General features: G+C 38.5%; 1 long non-coding RNA gene across 1 annotated transcript in view; it reads right to left on the bottom strand.

Moving 5' to 3' along the window:
- LOC141985856 (uncharacterized) overlaps positions 1–22,337 on the bottom strand; it is a 61,155-nt gene that overhangs the window by 4,911 nt on the left and 33,907 nt on the right. Inside the window, exon 3 of the long non-coding RNA XR_012639037.1 lies at positions 185–249. This is a non-coding gene — a long non-coding RNA (uncharacterized LOC141985856). The remainder of the gene's footprint in view (positions 1–184; positions 250–22,337) is intronic.

Genomic DNA, 22,337 nt, shown 5'->3' with positions numbered 1-22,337 from the left:
CCTTACGTTAAATCCCACCCCCATTGAAGTCAATGGGAGTTTTGTGATTAATTTCAGTGGGGGCCAGAATTTTTGATTATCCCCACGACCTATGTTAAGGTTCCCCAAATCAGTATTGGTGCTAGTAATAAAAAAGTGTTCTGAAAATTGCCCCCTCCCACCCACACACTATTTTAAAAGTTACCTTTAAATCATCCAGGTTTTCAAAGTTTTCAATATTTTTTCCCTTCCTCCTGCCTTTGTTTGCCACTGGGGGGAAAAAAAAGGAAAGAGGGGAAAGACAAATACAGAAAAAAGGGAGAGAAAAGGGAAGAAAGAAGAGGAAAATACTCAAACCCTCAATTTTTCCACAGTTTACATTTTCAATTAAAAAAAAACAAAAAATTCAAATAAATGAAAAAAATCACTCCTTTTCAAAACACGTGGAATAAAAATGAGTTAGAAATGTGTGAAGTTTTTCATAAAAAATCTTGACCTATTTTGATCAGCTGTAGTCAAAAAATAAGCCAGCTGTGTCTAGGTAGAACAAAGAGATCATACAATTTTTACAGCTGTAACCAATATATTGTGTTAACAATTAGTGCAACCTTTTCACACTCAGGTTTACAAACTGCTTCCTAAGAGGAAATATCAGAAGTTTTGGAATATTAGTTTTGATAAAGAAAAACAACCAGACATTTGGATTTACCACTGAGAACCTCCATCAGGCCCTGATACTGTCCCTTCACAGGCAACTGTTTTCCCTCCCAACAGTAAAGTCATATATCTTGTGGGAATGGAAAAATGGAGATTCTCATATACCCTGGGTTTTTTCGTGAATATAATGTTTAGAGATCTTTGGGACAATATCTGCAGGTGGAGGAAATTTGTAAAACTCCCTGGATTCCAGTTGAGTTACAGATTTACAATAGTTGAGGGTCTGGCCCTCTAAATCCAAGAGATACCTCTTTCTGGGTTCTAGATAGGTGAGCATAAAAAAAGTCATCTTCTCTAACACTCCAACAAAAGAGCCAGACCCTGCACATGGGAAAACACAAGAACTACTCTCGCCATGAACCCCAAGGGCAAAAGTCACACCAAAAGACAAGGGGTATTTAACCATTATCTCTGCATATAGGGATCTGGAAGGGATAATTCCTTCTGCAGCTCTGCACTGCCCCTAACACAGGGACATATATAATTTATACAATCTGGCCATAAATGCAACAGTAGCAGAGGAGTTACAAAGCCCTGGTCCCTTACATTGGAGGAACAACTACTTTGAAGCCCCCAGAAGATGCTACTTACCAGATTGGATCACTGATCCATACAGGAAATTTTCAGTGTGGTATACTTTTAAAAATGTACTATATAAATAAAAAACTGGAAAATGCAGAGATAGGAGAAGGTTAAGTTGTGCATAGTCATAGATTCCTTTACCGTATTCTGTTACCATGGCATCCACAGCAGTGCCCAAAATAGACAAAGCCGTTTCATCTTCTTTTCAGATAATCAACATTTTATTTTGTGTGCAACAATCGGAACATGGAACATTAAACCCTTAGATAAAGTGTACTGTTTAATGCAATAAGAAATGCTAATCTATTATGCAAATTGTGGCACAGAAAATGTATTTAAATGTATTTTTAAAAAGCATACTGTAGTATTTGAGACTTGAATCTTCTGATTGAAATAAGCTTGTAAGATTTGTTTCAAAAAGACAATGTTAAACACATTACAATGTGCTTTTTCATTAGGGACTTTATTATGTATACCCCCAAAATGGTGCTTATCTCCATATTTACTAATAGGAAAATGGAAAGTTTGCAACTCATTTAAAACTTTAGCAAAACAGAGAATAAAGTTAATATATGACTAATAAAAATACCACTAATATGACTAATAAAATACTACTAATACCAATAATAGTACGATCCTAAAACCCATGGGATCTGCTGTTTTCCGTGGGATTCCATGACAGTATAAGGCTCTGTTATAGAAGATCCAGTTGAAGGATCAGATGTATGTTAATGCCCATACCAATAATGCTTTGCACTTCTAATAAAATGCTGTGAATGTTTTTACAGTTCAAGCTTGCAAGTAGCCTTGGATGAAATTCTGGCCTCATTTAATTTAGTGACATAACGATCATTGACTTCAACAGGACTGGGATTTCAACCCTTTTATACTTTCCAAGTTTGTATCCATCTATTCAAAATCTTTCAGAAATAACTGTTTGTGTGAGACTTTGGCCATTTCTAAACTGGAACTGAAAAGCAGGCCTCTTCTGTTTTTGGAGCCAACTCAAAATGAAACCATAGGAATGGATTATGGACATGATTCAATTCTGAACCCCTTCCACAAAATCTGAAGGAGTTTAGCTTCAGTGTCCTTCCACACTGATCTAGCTATAACATATATAATAAACATGTACCCACTTTTTAAAGTTTACTTACCAGGTATCAGAACAACCTGTTAGAAAGCACTTAAAAGTTTGGAATACATGCAATTAAAAATGTGTCATACACAGCAATTTTCATGCATTAATTACTACTTACTAACAAAAGGCCAAATCCTGAAATCCTTTCTCGGTTTTTAACAAGGCCTTCAGGATTTGGTGCATTGTAATTACGGATGTTACCTTAAATATAAAGTATTACCACCTGATCTTTCAGGAAGTGTTCTAGTTGTAATCATTGTATCACCTCTCTAATTCTAATCCAATATAATCCATTCTGCAGGTACAGAAAGGTAAAGAGTATACTGAGAACTCTTGTGGAAGGCAGCAAGTATGCAATTGCTTAGTCACCAAGCAAGCAATCTACAGATTATGTTCAAAGATAATTATGTGTACAACCACTTTAATGCACATTAAGTCAAGCCAGTACAAGCTGAAGAAACTCCCACGCAATGACAAAATATTAAGTGCTCCAACATAGCTTAAATTCCTATAACATTTTCATTTCTAGAAAAGTAATAAAAGCTAATTAAAAAGAGTTTCATTTGTATTTTCCATTTTGCTGCAGCCCTAGACCAGCACTTATTGTGTGTGGATACAGCATCACACCATTTTGGTATCTATTGGTCATTTTTATCATGCTCAAATTTATCATGGAACAACATTCTAGCAATGAAATAGTCTTCATTAAGAGCACTTATCTGGACAGGGTGGGAATTTCTCAAGAGTTCAGCATTTGACTAGATCTGCTTCCAGTGATGTCAATAGTAAAAAAAACTTCCTTCAATAGGAGTAGCATTAGGCCAACGTTGAGCAGTTTTGCAAATCCCATGCCAGTGTATCTAATAAACTGAAATTAGAGAACAAATGTTTGCATTTCATTTGTGGTCCCTAGCAGAGGATTTTTACTCAAGTGCTTTATGAATATGAAGGGATTTAGCCTTAACTCCCTCTGAGGCACTACATGTATTATTCCCAATTTAGAGATGATGAAAGTAAATCAAGGAGAAGATGGTTTACCCAAAATTATACAGGCAATCTGGTGAAGAGCTGGGAAAAGAAGATGAGTCTCCAAATTCACAGTCTTATGTATAGCTTTCAGGGCATAAAGAATAATAATAATCCCACCAAACGCTGAAGACTTGTTCAACATAATAAATCAAAACTGTAATTTATCTAACTGCCTAGGACAGATAATTCTTCCAATCATGTTGCTACCAGCCTGGTCATAAAAAAAACACAGAACACCCATCCGGATCCTGCTGAGCTCATGATCTCAGGTCTCTAGTCATCAGACCATATTAATCTCAGATCCCAAAGCCTGGCATCTTGTTACATATAAATGTACTTAGAACACTCTCCAGTCCTTATGCCAAAAAGACTGAGTCCTCCAGAGTAATCCAGTTAGTCAAAGGAGCAGAGTGGAAGAGGACTTCATTTGGCCCTACTATCCCTTTTGAACCCACCAGAATCATCTTCTTGACTAGCCCCTGGCCTTCTAGAGGCAAAGTGCCCCAGCCAACAGCCAGGCCAGATCTGAAAAGGTGTTTTGTCACTGGTTATTGATGACAATACAATCGAATCTATGTGGCCCCACCAAGTGTGCCCCAGCTTAAGGTTGAAGCAAAATACTGAACAAAAAGTAAAAATTGAACTATTTTAATTAGCTTTTGTTATTTAAGAAATGGAAACAATTAAAGACACTGTGGGAACTAAGGTGTGGAGCCATTTATCATCATCATTTTGGCACTGAGAGAGAGTTTCTTCAACTTACATTGCTTTGACTTTATATACATGGCTCAGGACAAAGGAAAATAAAGAAATGGCCTAGAGAGGCCAATTAAATGTTGCCATAGGAGAGAAATTAAAGAACTAGAATAAAACAGATTTAAGGAAGACCAGACCCAAAGTGGAAGAACAGAGCTTAATGGACTAAGGATGCCAGAAAAGAGGCTTGATGTAATCTGGAGAGCGGACAAAAAATAAGGCCAAATGTGGAAGTTGGCGGAACAGATGCTGAATGAAAAGGTAAAATGTTGGAATACTTAACATGTATTTATGCTTATAAAATGTGTGATTTCTAAACACACAATAGCAAAATCCATTAAAAAACCCATGGTTTATGTAGCCATTAAATCCTTATCAGATTGTTGTAGTCCCTCAGCCTTTAACCTTGTAACCTGGCAATATATCTGAGGTATGAATTAATGGTACACTAAAGCATGTCCTCATGTGTCTTCTTGATTAAGTAATTTATAAGTGAACAGTTAAAAATCATTACATAAAGCAATAACCATGACTATTACAGATGATTAGCTACAGGAAAATGAAAATATTTGTTTTGATCAATTTTTCAAGAGGATTAAAAAAAGAAGATCGTTACTGAGCTTTCAAATTCCAGTTGCCATAGCAACTAGATTTTTAGTTGCCATAACAACAGCTCGGTTTTAAATAATACTGTTACCTCTCCCTCCTCCCCCCTAGAATTCAATATGTTCCTGTGGCCAAGGAATAACTAAGTATTTTGCACATAAATAGGAAATAGTGAATCTATATCCTGTGTCAGTTTCACATAATGGCAGACTGGAGGTTTGGCCTTGTAATGTGAGGAGACTGGAAACCAAGAGAAAAATATGTATGAGACTTACAATCTTCATCCATTTATCTTCTTTCTTTCTAATTGAACGAGTCTGACATTCCATCATCAACATCATCATCAGAACCTTATAGCCTTCTGATCTTGTCTGGATTTCTCTAACACCTGGATTGCTATTGTTCGATTCATCTGGAGCATTCCACAAACCTTTCCCCCCTGCAATACTCCTTGCTTTCCCCCCCCCACCCCGGCCGCCAGTTTTGTGCTTCTGGCTAATGTGGCCTTTAATCCCATGTAAACATGAGCTACAAATTGGCCTCTACTTAGGTTACAATTTGTTGACTCTCAAGCAAAATAAATACACAAACATATCCCCACACTATGTTTATTTTCTGGACATTTCAGGGCAGGAATATAATTTCACTACGGCAACAGATGGTAATAAAAGCTTCACCCTGTAATTGTGTCTCTCTGAGTACACTGTCTGCATCCCATTCTTTCAGGTTACTAATTGGAAGCCAGCATCAGGAACCAAAAAAATTCCCAAATTAAAACATGATGATTAAAAAAAGAAAAAAAAAATCACCAAAGAGAATAACACTAGGTATTGATTAACCAAAATTTAATGTGAGACATAGGATGTTGCTGTTACTTCCTTAGCTGCTATTTCTCTCTTTATAACTGGAAAACATTTCATTAAAAAAATCTGAAACATGGCATGCTGCCAAAGTTGAATGCAGAGAACGCAAATGACAGGACTGAATAGTACCGGGGCAGGCACCCCCTCCTTCCCTTTCAATGGGCTGTTAAGAAAATTTGCTGTTGTAGACATAACAAGAACTAAAAGTGTTGTGTGGATGTACTATATATCAGAGCCTATCTAGTTCCTACCAGAATAATTTCCTATCCTGTTGCACAGAAGTTGGCAATTTTCTTGTGGCTTTGAGCCAGAAGTGGGAATAGGCAGTGTTTGTGACTCAAGTCCTGTGCATATTGTAAAGGAAGATTAGTGCCAGCGCATTTCTCATTTTCCATGTTCTATCTGCACCTATACAAAATGAAATGTTACAAGGACAAGTTTGCATTGATAGCTTGTGATTCAGTAAAACAAAAAGTATCCATTGGGCCTAGAAATAAAGTTGTGGGATCTCTTACCTTAGTTTATTTACGGTAACAGGAGATGTGACATTCAGTTCTTTCTCCAAAGAATGAGTTAATAAATATATTGGTCACCTTACCTCCATCCTTTATGGCCAGTCTAATATTTTTTGAGCTGTGTAGGATTCTACTGGTCCAAGGATAGTCAAGAGGCAGACTGCAGGCCAAATCCAGACCACCAGATGCTTTTGTACGGACTCCGAAATCTTTACTTATTGTCATTATTATTTTTTTTATTATTATTTTCTCTGGAGTGTGGACCTTGATTATACTTGACCAAGAAATTTGGACTTTGACAAAAAATAATTGACTACCCGTGTCCTAGGCAAACGTGCATAATGCTTTATCATTTTCTTTATGTAATATATATCTGTATACAGAAGATTGTACTATATTTCTCATCCTTACAGCTGAGACACAAAGCCTTTTGGAAATAAACATGGGGAGGGAATTAGAAGGCTAATTGTACCCCCAAATAAAAATAAAGTAAATAATTTAAATAAGCGTAATTGAGACTTATGTGGAAAATGAATACTCTGTAAAACATTTGTTTACTGGTTACGGTTACTATGACCTGAAGAAGCGCTCTGGGTAGCTTGAATGTTGGTCTCTCCCACCAACAGAAGTTGGTCCAATAAAAAAAGATATTACCTCACCCACCTTGTCTCTCATGAGGTAAGAGGATATTCATAAGAGAATGAACTGTATGAAAGGGAGTCCTAGAAGTGCTGGAAAAAAATTCTGTGATCCCGAGCTCTTTTCCAAACTCACATTTATCAGCACAGCATGAAGTCAAACAGGTTGTTTTGTCTTGTATGTTCTGACATTTGCTTCCACTGAATTTTGGTTAGGATTTTATTTCTTCCCTTAGTTGTCATGGAAATAGGCACACAGCAAATTATAACAGATAAAGCACTGCTGACAAAAAATAAGCTGACCCAATTCAGACTGTGCTGTCTAACACTTGCAGTGGCCATCTCTCACTGTTTCCAATAGATCTGAAGCAGTCTGCCCTCAGGAAAGAGTGTGGCCCTTTGGTCACCTCATGTGGACCACAGAAGGGCCAGGAGATGAGACTATGGAGACAAAAAAATACAGGGGGGGCAAGGAAATCCTAGATGCAGCAGAGAGAGAGAAAATATGGACAGAGGAACATTGGGTGAGGCAGGGAAACTGACTGTGGGGAGAATGGGGAAAAGAATGTGATGAGACAGAGAGACTGGAGGGCAAAAAGGGGACAGAGGAATATTGTGGGCCAAGCAGGAAGATTGTGTAGTGCAGGAAAATAATTCTTGTTTACACAGGAAGTTTTTAACCTTATTTTTGGGTACAGTTTGTCCTTTTCTGTGCTTACAGAGAAGTTGCAGTGTGCACCAGTTTGGCTGCACCCATTCTCAGCAACTGGCAGTTTGACAGTACGGAAAAGACTTGAGAAGAAGGAAGGGAAAACGTGCAGGGCAGGAAAGGAGAGAAGCTGACAGGAGACTCAGAGGGACGAGCTAGGTGAATAGGGAACGTGGCAGGAGAGGAATGGGGAATGGGATGGAATAGCAGCTCCCTTACCTCGGAAGTTGAGAGAGGACATGAAGTGAGTCCCACTCCAAGCAGCTGAGGAAGAAGCTTGTATCTGTGTATGCACTGAAGAGTGAATTTTGTCTATTCGCTATTAACAGTCACATATAGATTTGGGGAGGGTACTTCTCCCTAAACATTAAAGTCAGGCATTAGACCAAAATTAACTACTTGTTATATTTTAGAAACTCATGATGATTATGCAAAATTTCATGATTTTTTTAACTCAAAGTTGGCAATACTGAGTATGTAATCATGTAATTAAAAAGCTATCATACACACAAGGCGATTCTGTTATAGTTATACAAGGTTGAATTGGCAACCTTATTTTTCTTTTCTGATTTCTGAGTGCCTCATTTTACAGTCTGAACATTCCCTTTACACAGACCTTGTTATGAAATTAATATAATTTTTATTAATTTTAGATGGCCTGAGAAAAGTTACATTTTTCTCTGTAGTCAGCAGTCCTCAATGTATAAGTATCAAAATGTGAGATTGTAGATCAAAAGAGCACTTGAACAGTTGAAATCAGAGAAGAATGGGTATTCTCTCTTAGGTCAGAAGTCTAAGTTCAGTAAGGAAATATTTTTCAGTATACTCAGTGTCTATAATGAATGAATGTACCAAATGTCAGGATTCTAGCTCAGTAGGCATGATTAATTTCCATGTTACTATCAGATTATTATAAGTCTTTGTATTGCACCAGAATGGATAGATGGATACTATTGGTTTAGATATAATTAAAGATGAAAACTATGGCCTCAACCACAAAGGGATTTAGGCATTGCAATGCTCAGCATTGTGGTGCCTAACTCTTAGGTGCTTTGTCACCCAGTAGAATTCGGAGCCCCAGGTTAGGCACATAGGCTCTCTCTGCAATGCATGTGGAGAGAAAGGCACTTCAAAATGGGTTCCTCAAAACTCAGTATGCTTAGCAGGAGCTGCCTGAGTTAGCCCATAAGAAATGCTGAGGTGAATGATATGGTCTAAGCCCTGGTTTGACAGAAGTGCGTATCTCCACTTAGGATTCACAGCCATGAATTTTCTCTGGTAGTCAGGCACCTAAGCAGTTTCCTTCAAGAAAGGTGGCAGCACACGCTTAAACACACATGTTTTATAAAAAAAAACAAACCTGCAAGTTTGCTGCCTAAGTAAGGCTCTCTACAAAGTTCTCACCAGGAGAGAATTTTCATGTGGTGAAAATAGAGGATAATGATGGGTTTCAGAGTAGCAGCCGTGTTAGTCTGTATTCGCAAAAAGAAAAGGAGTACTTGTGGCACCTTAGAGACTAACCAATTTATTTGAGCATAAGCTTTCGTGAGCTACAGCTCACTTCATCGGATGCATACTGTGGAAAGTGTAGAAGATCTTTTTATATACACACAAAGCATGAAAAATGGGTGTCTATCATGCACGCTGTAAGGAGAGTGATCACTTAAGATGAGCTATTATTAACTGCTGGAAATGGCCCACCTTGATTATCACTACAAAGGGTTTTCTCCCCCCTCCCCCACTCTCCTGCTGGTAATAGCTCATCTTAAGTGATCACTCTCCTTACAGTGTGCATGATAAACCCCTATTTTTTCATGTTCTGTGTGTATATAAATTTACTCACTGTATTTTCCACTGAATGCATCCGATGAAGTGAGCTGTAGCTCATGAAAGCTTATGCTCAATAAATTGGTTAGTCTCTAAGGTGCCAGAGGTACTCCTTTTCTTTTTGGATAATGATAGAAATTCTAAGAATCATAATTATAGCAGTACTAACCGTTGCCATTTTAATGACCTGAATTTAATCTAGAAGATAAAGGGAATTTGAATGCTGAACTGAATAACTGCAACAGTGATGTAAACAATTTTAATTGTAAACCCAGCTCATAATCTTTTCATTGGGAATAATGGATTGTGCTCCCCCCGAAAAAAATCTGTTAAAAGCATCACAAAAGGATAATACAGCTGGCAATTATGCATCACTTATCAGAAGTGTGCTTTTGCTGATTTGAAAACGATATATAAGTTTATAAGACTGGCTTTAAGTTTAAATTTCTAGAAGTATTAGTGCTCACGAAAGTAAGAGACTATCTTGAGCCAGGAATAAAATGAATACAGAAAGGGAAACTGAGGTACAGAGAAAGTAAATAATCAGAAAAACCACAGTGAGTCATTACTATGACAGGCATAGATCCCAGATCATCTGATTCCCAGCTCTATACCCAATCCAGTAGACAATGCTGCCTCTTGAGGAGTGGAGGAAAACTATACAAGTGTTCCTATATAGCTCTGAGAATGCCCTTCACTCCTGACCAGAAACACCATATGTAGAATACTCCCCGGGGTTTTGAGCTGTGAACAAATGTCTACCAAGCTCTTCTCTATTTATAATTTCAGATTTTAAACCTCCCCTTCCCATAAGAACACCACATACTACATCACATGATGGGTGGATGAGGGAAGTGTCCAGAAACTAAATATTGATCTGAATTTGGTGGCTAGTCTTCGGTTAAACTAAAATCCAGACACAAATATCCCCAAACTGCATGCAGTTCAACAGCCAGACCAATCACTTCTTTCTAGGTGAAGTCTCTCTGTACAATGAATGCCATGCTAGGTGTAGGTGCAGAGACAAACCATCCCCATGGACTGCTTCTGAACTTATTGTACTGTAAAGAGCCTCAAGGAGCATAGAGTAGGCCTGGCCTATTCACCACCCTGAATGTCCCTCTCATGACCTGAATTAGTTCTTCTTGTTGGCTCGGAAGGAAGGATGGGGCTATGGGCCTACTGTGAATTCTAGCATTGGCTAGGTGACCTGGGGTTGGACTAGATGACCTTCTGAGGTCCCTTCCAACCCTGATATTCTGTGATTCATAGTACTAGACTTGAGCAGCCTTTATGCTTGGAAAAACTAAAGGATTGCTATTATAGTCACCCTAAGTCACATTTTGTGGCATGTTAGTGGGATAAATATCAGCATTTCTACAGTCCATGCTGTCACTGGCATGTAAACAAATGGAGGATTTAGTGCTCCAAAACTGTCAGTATGAGGAACTAAATTCACTTTAAAATTTTAATAGTCTTAGCAATTCCTGTCTATGTCAAGTAATCACTTGTAATACTTTTTGAAATTGGTAGGTTCATCTCAGGAAATAAGTGCAGAATTACATATTTCAGATAACGTTATAAAAATAATGGAGCAAAAACGGTGAGGCAGAAGGTTCTCTGACAAAAGCTGTCTAGAGAATTAATCAGAATCAGTTACAGATGTGTTAGTCAGGAATGTTCCTTTTCTGAAAAGGCCCCAAAAAGAGAGCCTTTCTTCTGAGCCAGTTTTCTAGTGTACAGTAGGTTTAGAGCCCAGTTGCTTGTGATTAATGAATATGACAATACAGTTTATAATAAAGTCTGGTGTTTTCATTTTTAGCTTATTTTTATGACCCAAGAAGCTTTCTGTTTTAGCTGAGGCTACTCCATTCTTTAGCAACAGAGCAACAGAGAAAATTCTTTTACCACATGTGTGAATAAAGATTAGGAACACATTAAGCTTTCAGTTAATGGAACAAATACACTAGGTCTTGAAAGCATAATAACCACCAAGCCGGTGCTGCACCTGTACTTTAATCAAGTCTGCTGTTTTCCATGCCCTTCAGCAGAATGACTTTGAAACTCTACTTACACAGTAAAATTACAAGCAGTTTTATTGTTAAATTTAAAACATACTATATTTACCTAGACTTTTCCTCAGACACTTAGTATTCCCTAGACATTTCAAGGTAGGTTGTGTGCATTTTCACACAACAATTTTATATAAACCATATTGCCAACTCTCCTAATTTTATCACATTTCAGGTTATTTGGTGTTTTGCTTAAACCCCCCGCTGCTGGAATCCTGCGATAACATGAGAATCTCAGCTTTCATTAAAAACAAAAACAAAAAAAACCCAGACATCATGTTTCTAGTACTCATGGTTGCAAAGAAAAGGTTAAAAACCATCTACCTTAAAGACTCAAAACCCACAAGACAAATAAAGACCCCATTTTAAAAAACATTTTTAAGACAATTTCATGATTTTGTGGGGACTTAGACTTTTTTTGATTGCTTGTGGCTGGCAATACTGAATATTTGTGGTGGGAGCAAGGCCCAACTGAAACTCCAACTCCATTTCCTCCTCTAACCCCTGAAAGATTTTTTTTTCTGTGGGATTCAGGGAGGAATTCAGTCAGAATTCAAACTAGGACTGAGATCTGATTTTTGAAACTCGCACAGTTCTTGATCTGAATGGCCCTCACATTTCGGGGGAGAAGGGATTAACATCTCGATCTGGGTACAAATTGTGTGTCTTGACTCTCTATTTAAATTAAACACAGAAGATGATCTAGCTTATTAATACATTAAAACTATGTGATATCATAATTAAAATTAGCTGGTCTCATAACTACTTTTTACCCACTGGACAACTGGAAAGGAAATGATCAAATACAATTTGTCATCTTAATATTTATCTTTTCAATATAATATCTGCTAAATATTTAATACTCAGTGTGACCTATTTCTTTCTATTAATATGAAGCAAGGAAGGCTGCTCTTTTGGAAGACTGATAAAGCCCTTTTAGGAGGCCTTTCAGCCTCTCTTTTCAACTTCTAAATTAAAAAAAAAATAAATTACTCATTGGCCAAAGTACAAATTACAGCAAACTCATTTGAAGAGGAAATGAAAGCCAGAATTTTGTAGGAACAAAATCACCTTTATAGAAAGGGTTATAAGATATTATGAATTGCAAATCATTCAGGTTTTACATGTAATATCACCCTCAAACTGCCATTAATGCAAAATGTGTGACCACTGTAAGTATCTCAGATGCTGGATCTTGTAAACAAACTGAATCATTTGGATTAACCATATCAGGAATACAAAAGGAAACAGACAAAGCAGGAAAATAATGCTTTAAAGGTTAACACAAAAACTATTTAAGACATATTACACATTTTTTAAAATATAAGATTAATTATCTTGCATTCTAGAATAAGTTAGAATACAAGATTCCTCTAAGCTTCTAAAATCATTCAAATCATGAGTAAAGTTACTCTGAAAAACTTCTCGGACAGATAAGGACCAAAATTGTACAAACATATGGCAGAAAGGGTAACTAATGTCCTCCTAGATGTTTATAATGCCTCATTCCAAGAAAGATATATTCCAGAGACATTAACAGTTTGCTTTTAGAAGGCTGATTTTTAGAAAGGCTAAGATCTGGATGAGCATGATTCATATCAATTCATTTTCCTTGTGAAATTCTGGTACTTCAAAGCCAGACTGATATCTGGCCCCAGAATTATTCCAGCCCTCAACTGAGAATTTATTGGCAGTCCACCATAATGAAACATACCAGCACTGAGCTGAAGCTCTGAGGAGTACAGCTCTGTCCTCTGCTAAGTGAAGAGGCTATACTTCAGTTGCACTCCCTCCCTATTGCCCAGAAGCAGCATTTCCTGTGAACAGACAAAAGATGTGTATGTCTACTTGGCTGAGTAATGGTCTTTACAAACTCCATACTGTGCAAAGGCAGAAGGAAAGAGTCTTTCCTACTTACAGGCAAGCAGCTCCCTCACAACCCCACACAGCTGCCAGACCTGCCTATCATGGAGATAGACACCCACAGCTGTGACCAGTAGAGAAAACAAAATCTGCCATAAAAGGGAGAGAAAGGTATGAGATAGCAAATGGTGATAGCTTCACAGCAGGTTGCCTCTGAGAAAGGAACTAGGAGGTAGAAGGAGACTGTGAATCCTAGAATTGAAGGGCTGATAGACTCAAGTTAAGGTGAGGTTCCGTGAGCTGACTGAAAACAAACAGAGGAGGGATAGTTAGGAGAAGCTGGGAGACCACAGAAACAGGCAATGACAATCTGCTTGAGTTAAGACTCTAGAAATAAAGGGCTTGAGTTTGCTCTCAGTTACACCTGTATAAATCAGGAGCAACTCCGCTTGTCAACCAATTATATCCTGGTATAAAATCAGTATATGTGAGATCAGTGCCAGGAACAAAGACTTTTACGGCTGCAGAAGTTTTTGTCCTGCTGCTGTTCTTGGTCTGCCCTGCATGTGACTTCAGAGGCTTTCTCCCAAGCTAGTTAAAGTGAAGAACTTTTTAATTACTCAGGACTGCTGTATGGTGTCAAGTGAGTTCCTTGTTGGTCTAGTTAGTATATGTGCATACAAGATGATTCTTAAGCATTCAATTTTTTGCAAATGAATCACCCAGGCAATGGGAATCCAGGGGAGTTAGGTACCTAGGTGCTTTTGAAAATTGCAGTGGGCACCTAACTGTAACTTTAGGCACCTAAATACCTTTAATAGTTGGTCCTAAGTCCATCTCTCTGTTCTGAAGGTGACCTCAGTATTGCAGTAGTAGTTTGTGTTCAGAGTGTCAGAGACTAGGACTTTGAATATACAATTGGGTGAGCTATCTGTGTTACTAGTCTGCACTTGCATCAGCTACAGTTAGTCAATGATTTCTTCAATAGGCACACTACAGGACGGTCATCAGGGCCATCTAGCACTCCCACCCTCCATCCTGGTCACTGTCATTGCTTTCATTTCCTTGAGTAGAGGTGGGGCCCTGTTTGCAATGGTGGGGGGAGATCATTCTCCCACCTTGGACACACCCAAAGAAAACACTCACTGGATTGCCATGAGGGTTTAATGGGCAGGGCCAAGAGTCCAAAGAGGAGCTGCCACTCTCTGCAGCATACTCCCTGTTCATGGCAGAATGTATTTCAGCTGCTGTCCATCCCTAAATTAATACTAGGAGGAGGATTTTCCACAGCCAAGAAAGAGCTGCCAAGGAGGTCAACAAATGAGCTATCAGAGGTTTCAAGAGTAAGGTCTCTTCTCTGCTGATTCCTACAAGCTGCAGGGTTAGGAAACTTTCCTCATCTCTCTGCTGTAGCCCTTAGGAGGGGACTATTTGAAGGAAAATCTACAAGGTTGCTCTTTCAGTGTTTCCTGGCCTCTGCTATCCTTTGTATACACATTTCTGCAGAGCGGAACAGTTCAGTTCATGATTTCTTGCATTTCCTTTGCAGCATTAGCTACCATTCTGAAGGAATAAGTTCTTCAGGGATAACTGTATTAGGAAGGGAACAAAAATGATCCAGTTATGGTGGTAATACACTGCGCTGTGTATCACATCCAGCTGGTTCTGGGCATTATTAATGTTTATAGAGCAGCTTCTAGGACAGCATCTGGCTTCAAATGTCATGTTGAGAGAGGAGCTGTGTCCCAGTTTTGTCCTTGGCCATTTATTATATGGCTATGAACAGGATTTATCAATTTACAACTGAGTCCTCCTACCATGTCTAAGTAGTGTACATCCCAGTAAACACCACAAGATTCTTCCCACTATTACGGCAGCAAGGCCAGGCCCAACAATATTATTCATGTACAAGAATTGATACATGCTACAGATATTTTGTCTAGTTTCTCATAAATCTTAATATTACATACATTAACATCTAACAGCCCCTGCATTTTCAGTGAGATGCAGGCTAATTACTCACACAGTTACCAATAGATTTAATGGTATTTAGATGGGTAAATAATCCCCATATAATCTTATACTGTGTTCAAAGTTTTGTGGAAAACTATCTAGAAATTCTCCAGTGGAACGTAATGAAGTATGGTCACTAGTTGATCATTCATCCTATTAGTAGAGCATATGAGTTCAGAATTTTATCTTTTGGAATGCAAGATATGATCATTCGTCCTTGAACTTTAAATGTGACTGTGTATACTAGTGTGTGCACTCAAGGCAGTAAAGCCATGTTTTACACATTTATAGGATTATCACCTATTTGCTTTTTTATGTGTATGGGGGCAAATGAATAAAATAGAAAATAGAGACTGGCTAATTATCATATATATATATATATATATATATATATATATAATGACCAAAATGCCACCTTGTATATCTTGTTTGACACCACTGTGTTAAAAAGTAATTTATACTCATGCTGCAATATAGAAATTGAGCAAGTAACTGTGAAACAGTTGACACAAATGTATGGTGGTTTTTTTTATAAATGAACTTTCTTACCCTCAGTCTCTAATCCGAGAGGGTCTTAAGATTGATAGCAGTTTCTCCGCTAAACGGAACACCTTTCTGTGATCCTTTTATATCTTTGATCCACTCCATCATCTCTCAGGGACACGCAAGCAGGCATGCACCTTAACCACTTTACAACTAATTCTGAAACAGCAAGAAATAAACAATATGTGAGAAGCTGCCATAAGTGGATACACTGAAATTACATAAGTGAATTACCTAGAACTCTTTGCCCCTTACGAGAGGGCAGCAAATGTCACTGAAACACTCAGGTTTTGCTGAATTATAATTCTACAACTATTGCTTACAAAAGCTATGACTAATAAGGGCCAGAATAAAGAAAAATCTCTATCTGGCTTATAGTTAGAGACTTGAAATAGGTTGTGAAAAATGCAGTCAACTTGGTAATTTAGAGCATATGCTAACCTCTGAAGGTTTTTAATATGCTAGAGCCAGACCTACTTTTATTGAATCTGACACTGAAAAAGAAGAACACCTCTCTCATTGTAAGATGCCAGAATGACGACACAATCAATAGCAGGGCAAAGGTTACTTATAGAACACACACCCTTGAAAAGAAAAAAAATAAAGATCTTTTTTGGATAAGCTAAAGCATTTTTCCAGACATCTGGTATGGACCTTGTTCACTCTCACAGATTTGTTGTCATGCAGAAAAGGAAAAATGGCATTATTTCAAAACAGCAATTTATTAAACAGGTTTTTATATCTTTAATTTGAAAGAATATTGAATAATTGTCACTGAAAATATTTTTAGAGACAGAATTCTAACAGACAGCTACATTTATTATTTTAATCAATTATTGTAACAAATAGGCACTCCATTTACTGGCACTCTGAGCGTCCATTATTTAATGCAGCTCGTTTTGGAAGACCTTTGTTCTAGGTTCTTTTCAGCTCTGAGTTATTGTTAAGAGCCAAGAGTTTTGGCAGCTGTTGCCAGCTCTGTGTGATTTGTTTAAAACAAGGGGAGGGGGGAGTTGCTTAGCAACATCAGATCATACTTTTGGTACCCTACTGTATCTCACATTCCAAAATATCTGCACATCTTCAGAATTTAAAGAAACAGTCTAATTAAGAATCATATTTTAAAAAGTGAATTTCCCTCCCCATGTTACCAATGGTTAGAAATATGAGGGGGAAGGGGAAAATGGAATCTATTATGAAATCTCATTTGAATGTTGCTGATTGTGGATTTAAAATCTTGCCACAGATCAGTAGGGAACAGAACTCCTGCTCTCTGCTGCAAAGCTACATCGGAGTCCCAGTAGTCTGTGGCATCATGCAGTGGAGACGGCACTAGATGGGAGCAGGGCAAAAAGGAGTTGCTGTTTTCAAAGTGCCATCAGCAAGGAGCTTGATGGGGGACTGGGTAGATAGAAAAAGGGTAATATGGTTTATGCAGACTTATGATCTTGTTTTCTCTGTACTGCTGCAACTTTAAAGGTTTAGGAGGCTGCTGTTTGAATGGGAATATTCAAATATAAATATTTTCATGATAGAAGTCTCCAGAGGGCCAGATCAGAATTGGGGCCTCATTTCTGTATGAATACACAATGGACTTTGGCCCTGGTCTGAGGAATTTACAATCTGCTGCCAACTCATGAGGCTGACTGAGTGTGTTAGAGGGCAGACACATGCAGAAATTTGCTCTTCCTTGTTTTGCTATTTTTTAATCTAACAAAAAAATCTAACATAAGTAAAACCGGAAGTAGGGGTTTGCTCTCTGCATTTGAACAAATGTAACGTTGGAGCGTGGGAGAGAAGAGGACAATAAGACTGGAGAGTGACACAGTTAGAATGGAGGCTGGAAGGCACACCATAAGGAACAAGGAAGAGAAGGGCACAGAGGAGAATCAGGAATGGAAAGCACAGACAAGTGGGGAGAAGTATAAAGACAAGAGTGAAGACTAAGGAGGCAGGGAATAAAGGCAAAAAGAGTCATTGGGATTGGAAGCTTCCACCTGTGGTTCCTCAACTTCCATAACCACAGCATCCTCTTTGCAATTCAGCCCTCTGGGTAGGCCACCATCTGTGTTTCCCCCTTCCAGAGGTGCATATCACGGTCCTATTGTCCAGCCACTTCCCCAGCGGTGTGGACCCAGGCCTGCCCAGCACTACCGGTCCCAACCCAGTGACCCTGTAAAAGCAGCTTCATGTTGTCTCTAATTTCTCTCAATACCGCTATATTTCCCTGAGCTGCTTCCTCATGGCCCCAGCACTTTCTTTGCTCTCATCTCAGCGCCCTCAGCTGCTCAGACACAGCAGCCAGCCAGTAGCTCTGTCTTGATCCCCCAGCCCCTGCCAGTAGCAGCTTTATCTAAGGTGCTTACAGTTCTCTCAGCCTTCCAGTGATACAGTCCTTACTCCCTGAGCTCCCAGCAGTGACTGACCCTACTCTGCCCTGCAGTTCTCTTTTATCTGAGCCTGCCCGGCTTGGATTGGTTGCTCCCCGCAGCTCCTCCCTGATTGGCTAAGCTTCATGCAGCCTCTCTAAGCTGCTCAGAGGACTCGTCTCCATTGCTCCTTTTGGGGTAGGGCATGGTTAACCCTTTCTATACCTGTACGGATAGGTAACCCATCACACACAGGAAGAGCTCTCCTCACGAGACTTCAGCTACCTCAAACCAAAACATAGTTCCATTTTTCAGATCTGACCCAGAACTAAAACTGTAGGGGGAAGTAAATATCCAGTTATTAGTATCCAAACTGCCAAGTTACAAAATAGAAAGGAGTTAAAATTTGATGTTCTGTTTCAAGAATAAGTCAAAGAGCAATTTTAGTCTAGACTGATAATATGCACATATATTTGCACAGTACCTGCTTAAAGCAATACCTTGCATAGGAACAGCCTTGCTAAAATAAATAAAATAAAAAAAAATACTTACAGTTCACCAGACCACAAACATATAAAATTAAGATTCTGAAAATAAATACTCGCTATAGAAATAAACTTTTAAAAAGAAAAACCTCCTTGCTCACCGAAAGGCACCATAAAAAAATCATTCATCTGACAATTCTGTATAAGAAAGAATGAAATCTCTGTAGCTCTCCACTCTAAAAGTACTGGAGTAAGGGTTGGGACAAGAGATGACATTTATTAAAGATATCTGGTAATTACTGTATACCCATCCTATATCTCTGGGCCTTCATCCTTCAGTTCAACATATGTCAGTAGAGAACTGCTGGGGGCAGGGGCACACCTGTGAATAGTGAATTGCAGGACCGGAGCCTTGATTTTGAACAGTTCTTAAACTGCTTTTGAATAATAAAAGTGGAGGGGCACTGAGCAATGGAAAATGATAAGAGTTCTTACTCCAATAATTGTCATTAACACTTGAGCTGGTATTCTGAATCCTGTGGAGAAAACCTAATTTCAAAATAACTTTAAAAATCATACATATCCATATATTTCAGTTTATTTACCTGCATCAATGTTTCTGGCTAGCTTCTGGGGGGGGGGGGGGAGTGAGAGAGATCTATCGAAAAGGCTGTATGAATCATCTCTAGCTGGTTGTCCTGAATCCCAGCATGTAAAACAGAAGACTATTCAGAAGCTCTTGGGATGCAATATAGATCTTGGTCATCAAAAGTAATGAGCCCCTCTTGTCTCGTGCTAGCCAACATATTGCTGAGGAACACATAACTATTAGGTTTCATTAACCTACATTAAGACCTCTTCAGGTAATGTCAATGTGAGGAAAGTTTCAATATTCAAAAACAACTCCATACTGTCACATGGACTGCATGGGGAATAAATTGTGTGGGACTAAGCTTCACTCCTAATTCAAGTACTATGTTATTCAAACCACGGGCCATGTCAGTGGCATTGGAACAATTTGTATAATGGGGGTGCTGAAAGCCATTCAACAAAACTGTAAACCCTGAATAAGATAGAAAGCACTGCAAGCACTGACCCATCCCCTGCATTCCTCGTACCAGCACCCCTGGGTCGTGTCCTACGTTTCTCCAGTAAAACCTGCAGCAGTGCTATTTTTTCAAAATGCCATGAAATCCACTAATCTAGCCAATTTTAATGATAGACAATACTTTGTGTGTGTGTGTGGTTGGGGGAGGGAGGGGGAGAGAGAAGATAGCCAGAAACAACCACCCTCACATTATCCAGTGTTTTAGAAAACAGAAACCAAAAGGTTTTTTTCTGCTCAGTAGACCATGCTGAGATATGCTAATGTCTAAGGTAGAGAATGTCACCTAGGAAATAAAGTGACAGGAAAGGAGGATGACTGCAAGTGAAGCTTGGTATACTTGCTACAGGCTGAAAAGCATTGTCCTGTAACAGTTATGTGGCTCCTTTTTTTGAGTTGTCCTGTCCATAGCTTAAAATAGTAATCTCTTTTCCAAAACAATGTAATCAGTCTGTGGTAAAATAAAAGAAAAACGTTTGCTAAGAAATATCTACCAAGCATGATGTTTTTTTGTTTTGTTTTGGCCCGTTATCTCCCAGTCAGGAATGTCAAGGCTCTTAAGTGCTGTCATGGTGTTATGGGATTGCTGTTCTGAAGATCCTTCTATATTATTGTTACAGCTTCTTATCTTGCACTCATATCGTGCAACACTCATCACTCTGTGTCAGAAGCTAGTTCAGTTCCTGCTGCAGCAGCATGTTATGGATAAAGATTCTGTTTAAATTTCAAGTACTTTACTTATGTTAATGAACATGGACCTATTCCTAATGAATCATCTGAGACATTTACTTAGTCACAGGGTAGGATAACAGCAGGTCTTTACCGTGGCAGTGCTAATTGCACAAGCTATATAACAACTCCTGAAAAAACTACAGAAGTTATTTTTTATTTTGCCTAAAAGAAAAGGAAAGAAAGCTAAAGTTTCAGAAGCCGTTCCAAGTGTCTTGTGGAAATGTTGTTCTGCATTTGAATGCAACTCTTACAAACTGACACCTCATTAGAAAACAAAATCCCTTCAGTCAAGAACGAATAACAATGAAAGAATTACTAAGGAAGCTAAACATAGCATAACAGAAGGTAATATATGTCCTATGGTCTGAAAATCATTGTACTAAAAACAAGACAGCAACAAGCCACCATGGGAGTTTTCTCTGGGCTCTGCAGAAGATAATTTTCAGAAATTTTCATGCACACTTTTCACCCTTCTCAAGGGAACGGGGCCCTCTTGTACAAATTGTCAGCTTCTGAAACATACCTAATATGATAAGAAAGTCCTGTAGCAAACAGAACAGCAAAAATTATAAATATTCGGATCTTAAGCCAAGAGAAAAGGTAAAGCAAGGTTGAATTATCTCATTTTCTCTATGGATTGAAACCCACAAAACATTTAATTTCAATTTCCATTAAAGCTAAACAGAAATATAAAGAGATGGGCGAGAATGGCAGAATTTCAAATCTCTAGTGCTATGGAGGTGATGAGACTCTGCTATTTGGTTCAACACATTTTAAAACAGGAAGCCAAATGGAACATTTGGGTTGTCTTGGGCTTCAGATCCTGAACTTTACTGAGTGGAAATTTGGGTCTGGCGATATGGTTCCAGCCAATCTCAGGTTTAAACACATGTTCATTAAACAATTCCTAAAAAAATAATATTTGGCACCTGCCAATTACAAGAATAGGGAAATTTTAGGAAAATTCTTTCATTTGATACACTTCATCCTCCAAACTATTCCTGCCTTTGAATATTTTCTTCTCCCTGACAAAAAATAATTTTGGCATGGCAGTTCTTCTTGATAGTCCCAATGGTAGAATTTATATAGTAGGAAGCAATAAATTATATTGGCATTGTTGATGTTGTGCTTGTCAGTGAAAGTGAAGAGTTGATAATTACAGTTGATTTTTAACTACATGTTAAAGAAGGCAAAAGCAATGACTTCTGAGAACAGATTCTTTCCCCAACAATATAATTTAGTTTTAAATAAGAAAAAAAAACACAAGTGGAGTAAATCCTGCTCCCTAATTTTCATGGCATATGAGCAACTCGATCATTTCAAACGTGGGAAATCTTGGCAAAGTCCTGGTTGGTATTCATGTGAATAGAGAGTATTTGGAAGATAAGGGCTGTATCAGAACAAAATTCAGGTTGGTAAACTGCCTCTTGCTGGAAGCATAGAATCATAGAATCATAGAATATCAGGGTTGGAAGGGACCTCAGGAGGTCATCTAGTCCAACCCCCTGCTCAAAGCAGGACCAATCCCCAATTAAATCATCCCAGCCAGGGCTTTGTCAAGCCTGACCTTAAAAACTTCTAAGGAAGGAGATTCTACCACCTCCCTAGGTAACGCATTCCAGTGTTTCACCACCCTCCTAGTGAAAAAGTTTTTCCCTAATATCCAACCTAAACCTCCCCCACTGCAACTTGAGACCATTACTCCTTGTCCTGTCATCTTCTACCACTGAGAATAGTCTAGAACCATCCTCTTTGGAACCACCTCTCAGGTAGTTGAAAGCAGCTGTCAAATC

The sequence above is a fragment of the Natator depressus genome, chromosome 4 (assembly GCF_965152275.1).
Source record: "Natator depressus isolate rNatDep1 chromosome 4, rNatDep2.hap1, whole genome shotgun sequence".
NCBI classification, from domain to species: Eukaryota; Metazoa; Chordata; order Testudines; family Cheloniidae; genus Natator; species Natator depressus.
Note: the sequence above shows the minus strand (reverse complement) of the source record. Positions and strands in the feature narration are given on the sequence as shown.